At 48.5% G+C, this 6,664-nt stretch overlaps 1 protein-coding gene and 1 long non-coding RNA gene across 2 annotated transcripts in view; one reads left to right on the top strand and one right to left on the bottom strand.

Moving 5' to 3' along the window:
- The window catches only part of Npffr1 (neuropeptide FF receptor 1), a 36,302-nt gene that overhangs the window by 10,610 nt on the left and 19,028 nt on the right, over window positions 1-6,664 (top strand). The window lies entirely within an intron of this gene.
- Window positions 63-6,664, bottom strand: part of LOC116075247 — a 13,213-nt gene continuing 6,611 nt past the window's right edge. Inside the window, exon 3 of the long non-coding RNA XR_004112484.1 lies at window positions 63-185. This is a non-coding gene — a long non-coding RNA (uncharacterized LOC116075247). The remainder of the gene's footprint in view (window positions 186-6,664) is intronic.

Here is a 6,664-nt window from a genome sequence, read left to right on the forward strand (position 1 = left end):
CCCCCCCCCCGCCCTCCTGAATATCTCTAGTCCAGGCTCACTTCCTTAGGAACAATTTCAAGCGAAGCATCCATCACTGTGGTCCTCTGTGCTTCCTAGTGGCAAGCAAGCCATGATGGGGTACCACTTCCAATCCAGTATTCAGGAGGCAGGCAGGTAGTTCCAGGCCAGCCAGAGTTCCCTGTCTTAGACAAACAAACAAAAAAAAGAAATAAGCCTGGGGGTGCAATCCAATTGGTAGATAGCCTGCTTAGCATGCTTAAAGCCTTGGGTCACCCTCACCCTCATAAACTGGGCAGGTGGAGGCATCAGGTTCAAGGTCATTCATCACATGGGGAGTTCAAGGCTAGCCTGGCTCCTTCAAACTTCACAAAAGCACCCATGAGCTGGTGGTGACTTAGGGTTTTGTTGTGGGAATTAATAAAAAATGAATCTATCCATAAATTCCCTTTCCCGCCGGGACACACGATACTGGTAGTCCGGCCTCAACACTAAGTCCCGGCAGGCTCTTGCTATTTTCTCCCAGCTAGCACCAACATCTCACTCACATGCAATGCCTTACACACCCCCACAATCATTCATCTAGCTAACACCTAGGACCCGGTAGGTAATGCATGACTCTTAAGGCTTTAATATCCAATCAGGTTTATGTAATCATAAAGATCGCACAATTTACAAGATGCCAATACAATAATTTCGGAACCAAATAATAAAGACAATATTTTAACCCAGTTAATCTATTTTGTAAAATCCTTTGCTTGGTTGTATAACCACCCGGGGTCTGACTCGTCATCATTCTCTGACTCCATGATCCCCATCTCCTCCTCCTGCTCTCTGACCTTTCTCCTCCTCCACCTCTCTATTCCTGTCCAATCACAGGCAGGCCTGTCACTGCCCTAATGTGATTGGACAGAGAAAATGCTGCAACAGGGTTTCTATTGCTGTGACAAAACTCCATAACCAAAGAGAAGGCTGAGGACTAAAGGGTTTCTTTGGCTTACACTTTCACTGAAAGGAGCCCTGGCAGGACTACGGCATGAACCTGAACACAGGAGCTGAAGCAGAGGCCATGGAGGGGTGCTGCTTGATGGCTTGCTCCCCGTGGCTTGCTCAGCCTACCTTTTTTTTTTTTTTTTTTTTTATAGAACCCAGGACCACTGGACCACGATGGGCTGGGCCCCTCCCCCATCAATCACTAATTAGCAAAATGCCTTACAGCTGGTTCCCTCCTTTCAGATAACTTTAGCTTGGGTCAGGTTGACATAAGTCTATTCAGCACAGCCTGTGAGATGGCTTAGCTGGTAAAGGTCTTTGCTCCAAGGCCTCATGACCAGAGCTGGATTTCCCCAAGCCGACCTGGTGGAAGGAGAGGAGTGACACCTGCAAGCTGTGGGGCTTCTGACCTCCGGAAGTGCACTCAGCAGGCATACACTCAGCACGCGCGGGCGCCCACACACACACACACACACACACACTGGGTAAATGTAATTAATGATCATTGTTTAGTTAGCTGTAAGTTATAGCCCCAGGCCTCCTTTTCAAACCTGGTTGCTGTCCCCCAGTCCTTTGACAATGGATGAGTGACAGTCCATGGCTACCAGCTCCGGGGCCAAGTTCTCGGATCCTTAATCAGTATCCCTGCCTTTTTGGACTCATTGAGAGGTAGTGGGGTTTGGAGAGAGAGAACACAAAACTCTACTATGCTCTTTCTGCCTGCCCCTATCCTTGGGGTGCTGAAGACACCCCTCCCCTCAGAGACCCAGGATGACCCACCTGAGTCCTCTTCTATTAGCCAAGATGCTAAGGTTACAAGCAACAGACAGGATTGCCAACTAACACTGATGCTAATTGGAAACTTAAAGGAAGGGGGTTGGGCAGTCATTGGGTGGACAGCAAAGCTGGGTTACTAGGACCTACAGTCAGATCCAAAGCAAGAGAGTTCCCACTGGCTGGCATTTGGCTAGGGATGGGTGCACACTGCAGATTGACAGCCGCTCCAAAGCTGCATGCACGGAGAAGAGCTGGCTCCTCCAGGATACAGCGTGGTCCCTAACTGCCTGAGCTCAGTGGGCCCCTGAAAGTGTGTTGAGAGAGGATCTAACATATTCAAAGGCCATAATTTCCTTCTGGACAGGAAGCATTTCATGCCAGATCAAGAGGAAGCCCTAAAAAGCCTCTGAAAAAAAAAAAAAGATAAAATAAAAGCATCAAAATACATCAAAGGCTTTGGTGATCCCCATGCCTTAAGACTCACAAAAGCTTAGCATGTAAGGGAAAAGATGGCCCAAGTCAGTGGCTCTGAAATCACAAGGAACTCATCAGAGGAGCTTTTAAAGAGAGCATTCGCAAATGCCACCTCCAGATCCTGACCCATAGCGGGTAGAAGGAATAGCTCCTTAAAATCGGGGCGATCGAGGTGTGCGCCGGAAAGCCACCGGCAACAGCAGTGTTTTTTATCCCATGTTGCCATTTCCCTGAGATCAGAAAAGTCAAAATCAAAAGTTGGAATGAAAGAAACAACAACAACACAGTCACCCGAGGAAATACCAACCCTCTATGGACAAAGTCTGTCATTCAAAAAAGAAATCATCGGTAATTTGCATAAATTCATTTTATAGGGAATTAGAGATAAAGAGTGCGTGTTTATGCTGTTTTGGGACCTTTACAGCCGAGGTCAGTATTTTCCCCCACGCCACCAGACCTCCTTTTAAACGTCGTGATAAGCCCACCCCCCACCTCCATCCCCGAAGCGGAGTGGCTGGTGTGGGAACCAGGCATTTACTGAGTCGCTGGCCAGCTTTGCCTCTGTTTAAAGACTCCCTGGCTAGTGCGCCGCCCCTGCTGTGCGCAGCCGCACTCCAGACTCCCGGAGGAGCGCCACAGTCTGCCAATCTCGCCAAAAGGTTACATTGAGTTCTTTTTTTTTTTTAAAGAGCATCTCTCACTTTGCCAATGAGTTTGAACTTTTTGTTTGGTGTGGCTATTAGCCATATGTCCTGTACGGTGCTCTCTGCCGTCGGCAGTCCCTAGTGTGGTGTTCTTTAGGGGTTTCAGGGTGGGGGGTTCACCAATAGGTTCTAAAGGTTGTATTATTGAATGGGTCTAGGGCGGAACTTTTATGTGTTACCAGGACAAACCAGGAGGTGGCGCCAATGATCCTGTCGGTGATAAGAAGGCTGTGAACTCCAGGGCACACCTGGACTTGATGTTGGCTGGGCTCCTTCATTTGTTATATATGACCCAATATTCTCCAAATTGTTACAACGAGGCTGCCATCAGAGTAGCCTGCATCCGTGTGAACTTGACCTCTGTCAATTGTAGTAAAAGGAGTCTCTGGTTCCCAGAAGTGAAGTGATCAACCCTAGGCCACAGCCAGGAAATATTTTCATTTTTTGTTTGTTTCTTATGGCAGTGCCAGGGATTGAACCTTAAGCATTGAGCCTTCTGCATGATAGGCAAGTACTCTACCACCGAACCACACCCCTACCTAATACTTTAAAATTTAAAACAGGGGCTGGAGAGATGGCTCAGTGGTTAAGAGCACTGACTGCTCTTCCAGAGGTTCTGAGTTCAAGTCCCAGCCACCACGTGATTGCTCACAACCGTCCATAATGGGATCTGATGCCCTCTTCTGGTATGTCTGAAGACAGCTACAGTGTACTCCTATACATAAAATAAACAAATATATCTTTTTTAAAAAATGTAAAATAGAGCCAGGCGGTGGTGACACATGCCTTTAATCCCAGCACTTGGGAGGCAGAGGCAGGCAGATTTCTGAGTTTGAGGCCTGCCTGGTCTATAGAGTGAGTTCCAGGACAGCCAGAGGTACACACACACAAAGTAAAATAGATGGCTGGGAGCTGGGACTCGGAGAAAGAGCACTTGCCAAGCAAGTATGAGGTCCTGGGTTCAATCCCCAGCACTGTAGAAAAGCAACTATAAATAAAAAGAAGACCTGGAGAGATGGTTCAACTGGTAAAGTGCTTGCTGCAAGCATGAGGGGGACCTGAGTCTGACCCCGCCCCCAGAACCCGAGTCAAAAAGCCAGGGGCTGTGGCATGCATCTGTGCTGGGGAGCCAAAGATGGGAGGATCCCCTGGGGCTTGCTGGTTAGGTAGTCTAGCCAAACTGGTAAGGTTTGGTGTAAGCCAATAACAACTAATGAAGACATCTGACATTGCCTCTGGCCACAAACTCATACGTATATAGGTGCACGCAAGCACACACACACACACACACACACACACACACACACACAATATAAAACCTGGACAGATGGCACTTTGTTTTCTTGCAGAGGACCCTGGTTCCAGTTTCCAACCCCCATGCTCTCTGTAACTATCTATCACTACCATCTGTAACTCCAGCTCCAGCAGATCTGGCCTCCTCAGGCACCGGCCACAAACATGGAGCCGATGAATAAATCCAGGCTGAACACTCTTACACATAAAATAAAGATAAATCTTTTCTTAAGATTAAATAAATAAATAAATAAATAAATAAATAAAATAGAGTATTAATTCCTTTCCCTCCCCCCAGGGTTCCTGGCTCTCTGGGTCACGGATAAGACCTGAGACCCTCTGAGGAGCTCCATTTGAGGCTGACTGTGGTAGCTCAAAACCACACTTAGAGAGACACTGTACTGTGACCTTGCTAACTCAGCTGCAGGTATGGCCTTATGCTCATCAGGGTACCCTAGGGGCAGCCTTCATTATATCTTGAAGCCCCTGGGGACCCCTTCCAATTGGGGAATATAATTGGGCTCAGCAGATGCCAAGTTCACAGGATAGAATCGTAAGGGCAGCTGGCAGATCCCAGAAAGGTAGAGTGGAGGTTGTTAATGAGGTCCTGGCTGCCGGCGTGGGGTTCAGGCTGCTGGGGGTGTGAAGGCTCCAGGTCAGGGGAAACTGACAGGAATAGGAAGGTTTTCCTCTGGGATTATTCAGGGCTGGGAGCTGGGTTAAGTCTCGGGATGGATGGCCAGGTGTTTAGACATCAGAGATGCCAAGGTCATCCAGACACTTGTCACAGACAGACTTTGGGTAATGAGCTCAATTGACAGCTGAGCAAAAGAAGTAGGAGCAGCAGGTTAGGATGCAGCCTGAAAGGCATCCTGCAGCTCCCTCTACCTATCTATCCGCTCCATTATTATTGGCTGGCTATTGAGCTATTTACCATGATGAGGCACTGTCAGGATACCAGGAACACTGCAACCAATAAGACAGGGAAGACAGAGCCCTGCAGCCCAGGAGATAGCTGTTTGTTTGTTTGTTTGTTTGTTTGTTTCAAGACAGGGTTTCTCTGTGTAGCCCTGGCTGTCCAAGACCTCACTCTGTAGACCAGGGTGGCTTTGAACTCACATCCACTTGCCTCTGCCACCTGAGCAGTGGGCATGTGCCACCATTGCCAGGCTCTGAAGCACTCTTTTTTTAAAAAAAAAAAATATATTTTTAATGTGCATTCATCTGTGTAAGGATGTCAGATCTGCTGGAACTGGAGTAACAGACAGTTGTGAGCTGCTATGTGGGTGCTGGGAATTGAACTCAGGTCTTCTGGAAGAGCAGCCTGTGTTCTTAACCACTGAGCCATCTCCCCAGGCTCCTCTTAGGCATTTTTTAAGGGAAAAAGGACAGGAGACCTTCAAATAAATCATTGGCAGAGTGAAGAACACAGACAAGACCTAGTGAGAGGCATGGTGGGGGGCAGCTACTTAAAACCCCGTCATCAGATTCAGCTTCTCTAGGAAGACATTAGAGTTAAGAGAGGAAGGAGGGGAAGGGCCAAGTCCCTGGGGTTGGAAAATGTAGGGGAGGATGTGCAAGTGGCCCGAGCTTAGTGTGCAAAGGGGAAATGGAGAGGCCAGCAGTGATCAGAGCCTGCTGCAGGCTGAAGACCGAGTTAAGAGGAGCCTAGAGGTGAAGGTGTGGAAGGTGAGTTCGAAGCCAAGGGCTACAGGGATAGATGACTCAGTGGTTAAGAGCACTTACTGCTCTTGCAAAGGACTTGGATTAGATTCCCAGCATTCACATGGCAGCTCACAACCAACTGTAACACCCTGGGGGGGGGTGCATATGTACATGGTACACAGACATAAGTGCAGTCAAAATACTCATACATGTAAAATAAAAATAACAAATCTTAGAGAGAGAAAGAGTTCAAGGCCATTCTCAGCTATATAGTGAGTTCATGCTCATCGTTGGTGATATGAGACATTTAAAAAAGAGAGAGATCAGTCTGGGCCAGTGCCCTGAGGAGACCTTGGGTGCAAACTCCTCAGCCAGTCCCACAACACCCAGAGGAGGCTCCATTCCCAGGCACTCTAACATGCCCAGGATCATAGGATAAAATGTGAGGGGGACATAACACCCGTCCCAACACCGGGAGTAACTGGGACCAGCAGGACCCAGGCACGCAAGAATTCTGCCAGACCAGTAGCACGGGTTCCTTCCAGTCTGTCGGGGTGGTGCCCTAAGGAGACCTTGGGCACAAACTCCAAAGTGAGTCCCATAGTACCCAGGGGAGGGTCCACTCCCAGGCGCTCTAACATGTCCAGGAGCCCAGGAGCCCAGGAGCTCAGGATCCCAGGCTCAGAATCCCAGGATCCCAGAGACAGCTTGACTCTGAGGAGTTCTGACACAACCAGGATCACAGGAAGTACAGGCTC

The sequence above is a fragment of the Mastomys coucha genome, unplaced genomic scaffold (assembly GCF_008632895.1).
Source record: "Mastomys coucha isolate ucsf_1 unplaced genomic scaffold, UCSF_Mcou_1 pScaffold3, whole genome shotgun sequence".
NCBI classification, from domain to species: Eukaryota; Metazoa; Chordata; class Mammalia; order Rodentia; family Muridae; genus Mastomys; species Mastomys coucha.